Source organism: Nipponia nippon, unplaced genomic scaffold (assembly GCF_047370975.1).
Source record: "Nipponia nippon isolate SJK-2023a ecotype South Korea unplaced genomic scaffold, ASM4737097v1 scaffold_5, whole genome shotgun sequence".
In the NCBI taxonomy this organism is placed as follows: Eukaryota; Metazoa; Chordata; class Aves; order Pelecaniformes; family Threskiornithidae; genus Nipponia; species Nipponia nippon.
The window spans coordinates 38,354,980-38,367,506 of record NW_028262369.1 but is presented as its reverse complement, the minus strand read 5'-3'; the positions used below and the strand labels follow the sequence as shown (position 1 = coordinate 38,367,506).

The 12,527-nt window shown below is 47.0% G+C and overlaps 1 protein-coding gene across 4 annotated transcripts in view; it reads right to left on the bottom strand.

Annotated features, from left to right (window-relative positions):
- LRRC8D (leucine rich repeat containing 8 VRAC subunit D) overlaps positions 1–12,323 on the bottom strand; it is a 55,192-nt gene extending 42,869 nt beyond the window's left edge. For 2 of the 4 annotated variants that reach the window (XR_015698991.1, XM_087733208.1), the window contains exons 1-2: positions 12,040–12,323; positions 32–171 (exon numbers count right to left, since the gene is read on the bottom strand). The gene's annotated coding sequence lies outside the window, so the exon portion shown is untranslated. Of the gene's footprint in view, positions 1–31; positions 172–12,034 lie in introns of all 4 variants that reach the window. The other 2 variants (XM_087733214.1, XM_087733211.1) reach the window with 2 other exon arrangements.
- Between the last annotated feature and the right edge of the window lie 204 nt (positions 12,324–12,527).

Sequence of the window (12,527 nt, the reverse complement as noted above, 5' to 3'; positions counted from 1 at the left end):
CAGACAACTTTTCCCATTCCCGGCTCAGTACCTGATCAGGCTGTGCTTCTCCTTCTTCCTCCTGCGGCTTCAGCTGGGCTGAGCACTGGCTCCAGGAGGCTCTGGTGACGGGAATACCAAGCCAGGCACTGACAGTCACTTTCTCATTTTGACAAGTGCCACAGACTCTTCCTGTATAAAAACAAACTGCTGTGAATCAAAGTGGCTGAATAAAGCATTGATGCTAGCGAGGAGTCAGAGAAACACTGCTCTGCGACACAGAAGTGAAACTTTAGTCATCCTTTTGCCACCAGAGCCTGATCTCTGGGGAAGGCTGAGCACACCCTTATTTTAATAATTTCAGAAATTCTCTGAATGAGTTGCCCTATTCTTGAAGAGCAGAGATCCCTCCAACTAGCAATGTGCCATTTCCCACAAATTTTCTTAAACATATTGGCTCATCCAAAATTAACCAAGAGCACTGCTATTTCTATATCGCCGCTTCCCTACACCACCGTAAAAGCCAGACCAGACGCCAATGATGTGGTAGCTGCACACTGCATATGCTCCACACAACTGCTTTGATCACACTTGAACTGCTGCATTAAAGCAGTATGCCAGGCAAGCAGCCCACCTTGAATCAATGAGCTGCCTGGAAAACCTCTAGAAAACACCTCTATCCCCGGGATGAAGAAAATGGAGAAGAAACGGTATTCTCCCCCCTCCTCCTTTAGCCCAACACTTCCACCAGCCAAGACCCCAGCACGGCTGCCTTTACCTCCAGCAACTCAGAGGCTCCAGGGCAGAGCAGAACCCACAGATGGAAAGCAACAACTCAGCAAAATGAACAGCCAGACTCCAGCAGGTAATTCATAAGTATTTATTTTAGTTTGCTGCTTATTAAGTATACCTCGTTATAAATCAAGTATTTTACAGTAATTGCCTCCAATCAACAAACACCGAGAAAGCCGCTATGTAGACGGATGCTGCTTCATAGCCGAAGCGAGTCCCCCAGCAACAGGCACGACTCTACATGACTCCCCGTGCGCGGCAGGCTGGCCACCACTGCCTCGCTGCCCTTCTCCTGCCTCTCCTGCCCTGGAGAGTGCTGCTGCGTGCCCAAGCCCTTCCCCAGCACTGCCGACCGCTGCGCACTGCTGCCAGGGCGCAAGCGCCAGCACAGCACGGCGCTCGCTGCAAGGCTGACAAGCCCCAGCCTGGCAAGCCCCAGCCTGGCCGGCAGCAGCACCTCACCAGGAACCAGGGCAGCCCCCCAGCACAGGGAATGCCCCGCAGCCAGAGCTCAAAGGCAAGGACAACCAGCTGCATCCCCTGCTTCAGCCACCAGCCCATTGCTTCCACATTGGTGGTGGCTGCCGCAGAGAGCTTCTCTGCCATAAGGGTCTGTGTCCAGCGCCAAGCACAGTGCGCTCACCACCTAAGCTGCTCCCAAGCCACTGCAGAAAAAAAAAGAAAAAACTAAAGCCAAACCAACACACACGCTTACCTCTTAATTTATTTTCCGAGGCATTTTCAAGGTTGGCACCTGCTGGCACTCAGAAGCCCACAGGAACAAGCCCTGTGTCATGCTTTCCACTGAGAGCATTTTAAAGGTCAGCAGGAACCTGCTGTTCCAGGATTCTTCTTAGCGGTAGAGACCCAGGATAAGGAGATGGGGAAGACACTGCCAAATACGCAAATAAAATATGCGTCTTAAAGAATTTCCTCCTTCAAAGGGTTCAGGGTGGTCAAGCACTCTCAGAAGAACTAAATCCCCTTGCAGCATACATCACTAGAATTGGAGGTTTCAGAGACAGTTGGTTTTTAAATGCACAGAGGAAAAAAAGCTCTGACAATGGTCTATTGCAAGCAGGTTTCAGAACAGACCTTTGGATCATACTTGAGCCCTGACAGAAAACGCTCTCATAGCCACGGGGCCATTCACCTTGGCTGTTTCTGTAACCTTTTTTCACCAGGTCAGAGACCCAGGTAAGAAGGGCCTAGGCAGAGCCCGCCATGCTCTCCAACCCCTCCTCGGCAACCACCCCAAAGGAAACAAACAGGTTTTGAAAACAGAAGGCAAAGGCAGTTCCCATCTCTAAAGTAGGAGGGCTGCACTTTTTGAAAATGCATCAGCCTTTAAGGAAAGGCGTCAAGAGAGGCTGAACATCACCACCACCACACTGGGTAAGCCATGGAAGAACAGGACAGCTTGTCTGCAAGAGCTCCATCATAATCTGAAAGACTGCTGCAGTCCATCACCACCCCTCTCCCCTTCCCTGGACAGACTGAGCACAGGAGTTGGAACGTACCTAGAGGAGAGGTGGAGGGAAACAAATGAAAAACCACGGTCATAAGATTTTGATTTTTGGTTTTGTTCTTTTTTTAAGAAGATACTAAAGCAGAAATTCTCATCTAAATCATACCAGTACACAAGTAGATGCCTGGGGAGAGCCAAGACCAGTGAAGGAATCTTCCCCACAGTTTTTGCCACAGAAATCCTCCTGGATTTTGTTCCAAATCCTGTGTGAAGAATTCTCTCCTTATGCTTCTTCCTTCAGCTCCCCCTCCCATTTTTTAAGTGACAACCTCAATTTATTAAAACAAAGCAACCTCTTACTTACAGAAACATCTGCTCTGATATAAGAATACACGCCCACTCTGTTACAGATTCAGTGTGTGGGACAGCGGGTACGGAGGAGACTAAATAAGGAGCACATCTACCACTTCTCTTATAACCTAGCCCCTCTGGCACTCGTTCCCTTTAATCCTTCTCTTTTCTTTCAGGCCCCTTCAGCATAGGGAAAGACTTACACCCCATCTACACTGGGGTGTTGGCATCACCCAGTGCCAATTTTATGTGAATCACAGCCAGGCACTTGGCACTTCAGGCATAACACGTGCAACCTCCAAATGCCACGTCCTATATACTGTAGCCTACACGTGGCTGCCTTCATTTCTACAGTCACTTGATCAAACATATTTTCCACTAAGGAAAACATTATTTCTGTTGCACTGAACAGGGGTTGCATTTAACAGGGAAACAATCATTGCTAACAGAGTGAAAAAAAAAAATCAGACAATGCACTTACAGAGCAAATCATTATGAATTCTGGAAAGAAAGGAGAAGGAGGGAAAACACAGTATTTCGGGGAAGAAGTAGAGATCTCGGGGAAAAAAAACCTCGGCTGATAAAGTAAGTGAAGCGGTTCCAGGCATTAGAAGTTTAATTTCAGCACAACTGAATAATTCTCAGTTCTCCATGTATCTCCAAGTACCCAGCCAACAGCAGACATTTGACAATCACTTTGGTTAAAATGCCATCTTCCTCCCTTGTTGCTGCATAAGAAAAACAACAAACCACCACACAGGAAAAATGTCATGCCATCCAGAGAGCAGAAAAAGCCCCAAACTAGCACAGAAACCTACTGGAGAAGTATTGTCAAAAGCAGCGCGTAACCTAACCAGATAAATACCAGATTTTGTTGCTATCTCTGCTTAAGAGCGGGGTGGCCCCGGACACCCTCCCACCCTCTCCCCCGGTGTGTGCCTGGGAGAAGCGCCCTGCCCGACAGCGACGGCGGCAGAGGCGGCTGGGCAGGAGGGCAGGGCTTCCCCTTTCAACAGTGGAGTGAGCTCAGATTTGCTCCAGCTGGTCTTGAACCCACACTCCCTTTGGAAAGCACCTTAGGCATTGCTCCTACTCCACGGGAGCCCACAGGATCCCACTGCCGCTCCCTGCAGGGTTCAGTGTCCATACTAGGGCCTCGCTGCAGCTCTTCACGTGCCACCCCACAGCCCTTTTATTTCGGGAGCTCCCTGTAATTCTTCCCTTCGCTTTGCGACCACCTCCTCTTCCCCTCTCCGTGAGCCAGGGGTTGTGTGCAAACTTCTCCCTGCTTCCTCTCTTCTGTCGCAGAAAGCAGGAGTATAGCCAAGACATTAACAAATCAAACCTTGCTGGGCAAGCGGGCAAAATTTCCCAGTGCTATAGGCAACCCGTGGTTTGATCCACAGGCAATAAGAGAGGGGGCTGCTGCTGGTAGCTCTGGTATTACATTCTTTAGCAGACAGCAAGCCAGATCTAAGATCTTACAAGTTCAGACAGCAAGCAGGTAAATAATCAAGAGACTGAAGAAGCCTTAACATGGCTGGGGTGACAGAAAGCAACAGCTATCAGAGCGTGGAGGGTTGCCACCCTCTCTTCACCCACAAAAGCAGCAGCAGAGGAGGAACACTCTGTGCTTCTCCCACTGACCAGCTGCGTACGTTGTGACCGGGCTGCTCTGGGCCGCCGTGCGCATGGACGGACTGCGATTTTACAACACAAATTAGGCAGGTGCAAAACTATTCAGCCAAAACCAGGCTTGTACCAATTCAACCTGTAAGTTTATAGGTGCCCGTTAGATTTGCTGTAATGAATACATATGTCCACACAGGGGTCTGTATTACTTTGCAACATGCTTTCAAGCTGACTGCAACTGGGGAGAACTTGGCCATTCAGCTGTGAATATGAAAGCCCTGTTTCTGGAGATGAGACTCCCCCAGTCAAGCAAACAGAATTCATACACTTTCCACGTGCAGAACAGTACATACGACTTCATGCCTTAAGATCTTTTATATTTACTCACACTTATTTCAACAATTTTGTTATCTGCTTTCCTTTGCCACACTGTTACTATTTTTTTATGAATTTTTGCATGCCTCTTGTGTTTTTATTTTCTGGCTTTACTACATGCGTTACTATTTTTGTTCTCTGTAACTCTGGCCCCAGCAGTTTCTTTCCTTAACATCTGTTTTGGTTAAACTGATTGATGCTAATAAGGACACCCTTAAATTCACCTTTCAATCTAGGTACATCCTAAATCAAATTACTCTAAAAATAAACAAAGCATAACCACAAATTTTAACCACTGGAAATAAAGTCTTGTCCAAACCACTGCATTTTTCATTTTCCTGATTTATTACTAGTACAATTCTGTCTCGTTCTGAGTCCACTCTTTTTTCCGAGAACCGCTCTTCTGCCATAGTTCTCCTGCTAAACACTTTCCTACCCCCTTTCCATCGGGGCACTAGCGCTGACCAAACTCACGACTTCTGCAGCACCAACGAGCATTTGTGTATCTGCATTCCTCCACTTCCTTGTTGCAAGAGCCAACAGATTTGTTGTCAGAGGGAGAGGAAAGGAAAGAAGCAAAACCAGCAAGCCAGTCTTCCCCTTCTGTCAGCTAACTATACCAACAAGGTAAAACAGTGAAGAAATTTAGCATGGGTTATAAAACAGCAAACGTTACTTTAAAAGACTCAAGTGCATGAAAAGTTTCATTTCCCTTTTGTCAGTTCCTCTTCTAAGCTAGGTAGTTTAGGCTTTATTTCTTAATTTAATGAGACAGAAAGTAAGTACATGAAAGTTTCTGGATGGCAGCCATTGAGAAGAACCTTGTATGTAGACTTCTCAGTTTGTATTTTTAAACACCAGTCAGATTAAGCGTGAAGTCTGGTTTCTCCGTGCATCTTTGATGAAGGCAATTGCTAATGCATGTGGAAAGTGCCTGTAACCATAGTGGTGCTTGAAAAGAAAGCAAGCTAGTGCACCACCTTTCACACTTCTCACTCAAGTTTTAATGCAGAGACCGTCAGACCAAAATAATTCCTATCCTCCCTTTCCACAATCTGTACACAAAGCACTATGTACAAATATGCAAGATGGACTTCTTTTAATCATTCACTGGCATTTGCATTGGTTTAGTGGACAAATTTATACTGAACAATCCAAATGACATCAGCTTAACAATGCGTTCCTCTGTGCAGGACTGCAAAGGCGACAAAATGTCTATTACATAATACTTCTGTATAAAATATTAATATTCACAGAGGAAGCTTTTGAACTGAAAGGTTATTTTCAATGATTAGCAAATCAGTGTTGTATAAGCTTGGTTTTTTAATCGGTGTATTTAAGATAGACAACAAACTATACTTTTTGTTGACAAAGTATGACAAAATCAACTTTGTATGTGCACACGTCAAGGTATATGAATAATCTCCCTGGAGTTACCAGCTTTTCTTTTGACCTTAAGGTACTGCAAGATTACAGAACTGCCTCCATCTCTATCACACACAGCTTCAGCAAGCCTGCACTAGAGTTATTCCAGGCATGGGTGTTCTTTATATGAGTTCTCACACCAGCTGAAAGTGTCTAAGTTTCCTTTCCTCCCTATCCTGTGACGGCTGCAGAACAGATAGATACTCAGACGTCATATTCATATACACATCCTATGCACTTGTTTTCTCCTCAGAGCTATAATCCCAAGTTGGAAAATCACTGCAGCAAGAACAAAGTGCTTCAAACAAAGTCCACCCAAAAAACCAAAGCTGCTTTTAGTGGGCATGTTGGTATTTGTGGCATTGGCCAGGCTTGAAAACACTAGAGGTGCGGCAGCCCTGGCTTCTGTAGAACCCAAGGGCAACCAGGAACACCTTTTATAGAGAAACTTATCTCAGTGCTGACTTGTAAAGAATGAAGTCCAAGGGAGGGGAAAAAAAAAAAAAACAACCAAACCTGCATCTTGGCTGTGGCTTTGTAGCCATTAGGTTGCATGGGGGCGGGTAGGAGCCTGCCTCGCTGCTTCACTGCAAGGGCTATAAAGAGCCTTCGTGTTCGGTTTTTTCCTTTCCGCATGTATCTTTACATAACGAATCTAGGGAAGGGGTCCATCTAGAGCATCACTGGTCTCCACTAGATGCTGCAGGACATTGTTTGCTGTAGGTCTCATTGTATTTACCAGTTCCATGTGAGTATCACAGATAAAACACCTAAAACAGCAACAGACACCTGTATTTAGGCGGCCCCACCCATGGTCTCAACATACAGGGGACATCATCAGGAGATGCGACTCAGACAGAAAAATCCTGAGCCAGCAAATAGAGGGGGATTTTAAAACTCCAGTTTGGGAATTGTGCAATTTTTTTCAAATTTCAATGCACAGCAAACATTTTGAAGAGATGTTTGACAGGAAAAGGTAGTAACAGCATTTAATTACCTGTTATGCCCACCCCTTGGGTCTGAGAAATCTTCCACTGCATTTTCCTTGTCTTCAAAGGAGACCTTCATAAGACAGAACACTTGATGCCTAACTGTTAACGCAAAGACCATATACAGAGAGGGTTCTTTTTTTAACACTAACAAGGAGCAAGGCAGGTCACAGGAACCGGACCATTGCTTTTTCTATTGATCACACAACACAAAATGCAGGACCATGGTGAATAAAGGTGATTGCTATTCTCGCCCACTGCTGGCTGCCACATGCTTTCAGCCTGGTTATTTTTCCTGCTTCTTCATCAGAGTTGCCTTCACCAAGAAAAGGGTCTCTGAAAAGAAAAAATCTGAGCAACACATAACTTTCCTCCTCCCCTAAGGGTGGCTGTATTTTACACAATGATTGTTTCTGAAGTCTTGAATATCACAACTACTTCAGTCTTAGACCAAATCACTTCTGAGGAAAGAGCTCAAGTGAAAAGAAGGAAAATTATAGGTAGCAACAGTTTTGAGACTACATGAACAACGTGTTTTCATATCCTGATTTATACTTGAAGAGGAGGAAGAAGAAAAGGGAAGGTATTTCTTTTAAAACAGTGCGAATAAACGGGTCCTTGGTGCAGCCATACTCTCTTCCTAGAGTACTGCTTGCCTCTAAGTGTTGGGCAAGAGTGGCATTTTGCTGGCTTGATTCCAAGAAAACAAGCTTCCTCCTTCCAAGGATATCTCCCTGAACACTCTGGCAGCTGCTACATGAAGGTCTTTGAGCTACTCTTCCTAGCCATTTCCTGAAGGGGGGCAGGAACCTGTTCTTGCAAGACTGGGAGAATACAGCTGAAGAGAATATAGAAGTAAATGAAGAGAGCTTCAATTCTTTCAATTAAAGAAATCTGTGGTGAGAGAAAGACTGAAGCAGTGTCAGTCAAAATTAATGATGTGGAAATGAGTATTACTGATGGTATTTGAAAGTGCCAACTTGACTTGCGATGCACTTTCCTTTTTAACATGCCAAAACCCAAGGTGATTCTCAAGAAGTCAAATGCTAGAAATACTGGCTTTGTTCTTCCCTAAATTTGTTTGGAATCTCCGAGGGGAGAAATTGTTTGGCAAGCAACCAGTACCTATTCTTTGCTATATGGTTAAAAGAAAATTGCACTCAATTTGCTTAGACCAAAAGATCTTCAGCCAAACCCATCCCCAACACAAGCAAGTCAAACTTTGAAAAAAATGTAGCTCAAAGTGTTCTCAAGGCAAGAGGTACAGAATAGCTTTGAAACACTAATTACAATCGCTTTTACAAGTGTAATGCTGGTAGCTGCTAGAAAACTGTATTTCACAAACATCCTTCTCCATATTTCAGCCCTTGTCTGGCAAATACTTACAAGTGTAGGCCCACAGCACCTCAACATCACAGCCAAGAATAAACACTTTCAAGATCCAGCACCTTCACTGTGACCCCAGAGAGCCTTATGCGTGTGTGTGTACTCATGAGACTATATGCATGTGGAAAATTAGTCATGTGTGCAAGTCTTTGCATGGTGAAGTCCACAGACTTTTCACTGCTTGTTATAAAAAAAAATGTTTAAGATGTCAGTTATACAAAAGCACAGACAAGTCTTTATCTAAATGCAAGGTTTCTGGGGAAAATTATTTCCATTTTTCTTAATACATCAAAGGCTTTTTTTCTTCCTAGGATATAATCTTCCCTCCGCTAAGAGACAATAAATGAATAAATAAAAACAGAAAGAAAGGAGAAAAAACAAACAAACAAACAAACAAACCTAAAGGAGAACTGTGTAGTCTCATTTCAATGCTAGCAAGAAATAGAGAAATTTAAACAGCAGAAACTGAAATAACATGTTTTGTTCTTTCCACTTTATATAGTAACATTTGAGTATAACATAAACACTGCTAATTGTGTTTTGTGAATATTTAGGGATCTACAGGAATTTTATTAATTAATTGGACGATACAGATTGCTTTTTTGAACAGAAATTAAAAGCCTTCAGAGTTCGTTATTTGGTAAAATACTAACTCTGGAACTCCCTTCTGTGTGCATCCAGTTGAGAAACTAGTTTACCAGATTCGCCCATGGCATCATTTGTGACTTGAGCTACTTCTCAGTAAAATGGCCATCACCACCCCCACACTGATTAAATGCTTTAAGCCTCATTCATCTTCAGTGATCATGGTGTCCATGTACCTGTATCAAAACTGTCCTCTGGCTCTTAGAGATGCAGGAGAAAGCAAAGGGAGACCCTGGGCTGAGGTGCTGAGTCAGCACTCTGCCTGCAAGACATCCCAAGCCAGCCCACCGGCACGCAGCACCAGGAGGAACTGACACAGCAGCTGGTGCCATCAGAAAACACAAGGGGGAAAAGAAACTCAGCCGGTGGTACAGGACCTGATTCAAAATCCACTTACTCCCACTGGCTTCAACAGAGTTTGAATGGGACCTCAATACACAGAAGGAATGAAAATACCTGGAGAAATGAAAAGAACTTCAAGGCAGGAGATTTCAGTACAGCCAATTCTTACAAAACTGCACCAAAGCCACAACGCACATGGTCACAAGCGCTTTGACCACAAGGATGTACCTACCCTTTTCTCCACTAGCCTTTTTTTTCTTATCCTCCTGTCACTGGCAGGACCTATTGCAAGCATACCACCAACAGCATTTAGCTTTTTTCTCACTCTCCAGGCAGGCAGTCAAGAAAATTGTCCATACACAGGATGTACAGTCGTGATATCTCCATACCACCACCTACCTACTGCTACAGAAGAGAGAGAAAGAGGCTTGTCTGAGGCAACAGGAACACAGGGAGAAGAAAGAACTGGAATACAAGAACTATATTTCACATGTGCAGTTATGTGGTATAGTGCAACGTACACTGGTTAATCTTTCCACAGCGAGCACCTAAGTGCTTTCACTCTCTTTGCATTGTTATTATACAGGTTTGTTCCTATTAATAATTACCTTCCCGTGATGGCAGCACGCAGACTTTCTCCGTTGCCAGTGCTGCTGTTTTAGAATTCCTCCTCCAGGTCTGAATGCACTGGACAGATTACCGTCTCCCCAAGGATGTCAGGACTGGCACGGATATCTATGGTGCATATCTGGATCTTACAAAATAAATTACTGCTTAATGCTGCTCCCTTCCACATGTTACCTCGTGTAGCCTTTGTAAACTTTGGATCTTTAGCAAAGTAATCTGGATTGCAAATAACAGTATCTATTTAAATATTCCTTGCTTATTATGTGCAAGAAACAGACATAGCAGACAGAACAGACAAGTGTTTTTCACACTAAGCAAGATACAGGCAAAGCACCAAATGAGTTTACTATAAAGGCAATGCTTGCTCAGAAACATAGGAGAAAATGGTGTACAGCACAGAAAATATAGCCACTGTAGCATATTCCTAGGTCAGGACCTCATAAATCAGTTTCAACTAACAATAAAAGGTTTACAGGGGATTTGTAAGTCACAAAGAATGAATAGGATCCTGGCCTCTGAGTAAGGCTCGGTGAATTAATTTAAGATGGCAATCAAGAGCAAATAACACAACACTGACCTTCTATACTACCAATCCTTACCCTAAGTTTGAAGAAAGGGGGTTTCCTCGGCCACCAGGAAGAAGGGAGGAAAACAAATAAAGGAAGAAAAAAAGAAAAGACACAGAGAAAGGGACTTAGCTACCCCATCTGGGATGAGAGTGCTTTTTTGATAGCTCAGAGCTGTGGGATCAAAATCTCTGTGCTGTTCCTGCAAATTTCTCACATCCTAAAGCCCTCTCTCCCAAACAAGGGGGCATAGCCATTCCCCACCTTCAGTTTGAGAGGCAGAAAAGATGATCCTTTCCTATCACGCCTGACAGACATAATGCTGAAAAACCCTCAAATACTTCCCTACACTATTTTTTTTTTAAATAAAAAAAGCTGTAACCTACAATGCTTACAAGTAGCGGGTACCCCAAAGCCAGTACAGAAGATGTTTTCCTCTCTGCACCAGCAGCCAAGCAAAGTAAAACATCACTTTCAGCACCACCATTACAGGAAGTACTGCTGAGACTTATTCCACCAAACAACAGGCTGGTTACCACTACCGTCCTCCATTTTCAAGTCTGAGTAACCTACCTCATGGCTCTTACACACTGGGAGCGTCCAGAGGAGAAACTGCCACGGGTCGCTGGCGTGCTGTAAGCGCACAGCCTGCATCCCCCCACTGACCGCAGACCAGCTTCCCTAAAGGGATGCTGGGCAAGTCACAAGCCTTCTGTGCCTCAATTCGTCTTTGCTTAACAGCAGTGGCGGCACTTGTAACAGGGACGGGGGGGAAATGGAGGTTGCAAGACAGAGGAGCTGCTGTGCCAGGCTCAGGGATCCTCAAGGAGCAGGAGTCGGTATTGCCACGTATTGGGGAGCAGGGGGAAGGGAGGAGACGTGCCTCGAAAAAAAACCACAGACGATCCTCTGACAAGGGCTATTTTTGTCCTGAAGATGTGTTTTATTGACTGGTTTAGGCCCCTTTTAATCTGCGTGTGGTGCAACAGCGAGAACAGTTGACCCCATACAAAAGACACACAGCTGGCGGTCCCCACATGGGTTTAATACCAGAAGTCTGGGAAGGGGGCTCGCTTTTTTCAGCCGCATTTCCCAGGAGCACGCTGGACTCCCGGCCCCGCAGCCGGGGCTGGCCCCGCTATCGTCCTGCGTGGATGCGCACCCCCGGGCGAAACCACCTCGGCGAGCCACGGCCGCTCCCGGGCGTCCCGCCGGCGGCTCTGCCCAGGCTCGGCGGTGCCCCCGCCGCACACCGGCGCTGGCAGCAACGCAAGCGGGCCAACCCAGGCCGTTTTGAAGGCAGGAAAAAAAGGAGGAAAAAAAAAAAGGGAAGGCAAGCGCGACGGAAAGCGCAGGGAGGGAGAGGCGGGGGTGCCGGTGCTGCTGCCCACGCCGCCCGCTCCCCCGCCTGCCCGCCCGCCTCCCGCCGGCCCCGCACTCGCCTCGCCTCGCCTCACCTCACCTCAGGGACGGCCCCGCGGGCTGAGGGACCCCGAGAGCCGCCCGGCCGTGCCGTGCCGGGCCGGGCCGGGCCGTGCGTGCCGCGGGGACGCAGACCTTCTCCGAGGCGGTCACTCCCGCGGCGCTGCCATGCGGTCGGCGGGCGGGGAAGGGGAGGCCGGGCCGGGCCGGGCCGGGCGGGCTCGGCTCCTAGCAGCGCCCTGCAGCGCGCTCTCCGCATGCGGCGCGCACCCGCATGGCTCGGCGCACGGACGGCACCGGCTGCCGGCGGCGGCGGCGAGGGCCGGCCCCGCGGCCCGGCGGCGGCCAATGGCTCCCGCGGCGCCGCGCATGTGAGGGCCGGGCCGGGCCGGGCCAGCTCCGCCCGCTCGCCCCCCGCGCAGCCGCCGCGCTCAGGTGCCGGCGGGCCGCCGGCCGCCCCTGCCCCTTCCCCGCCGGCCGCCCCCTGGCCCGGCGCTCCGGCCTCGGGCTTTGGGGCGCAGCGGCGCG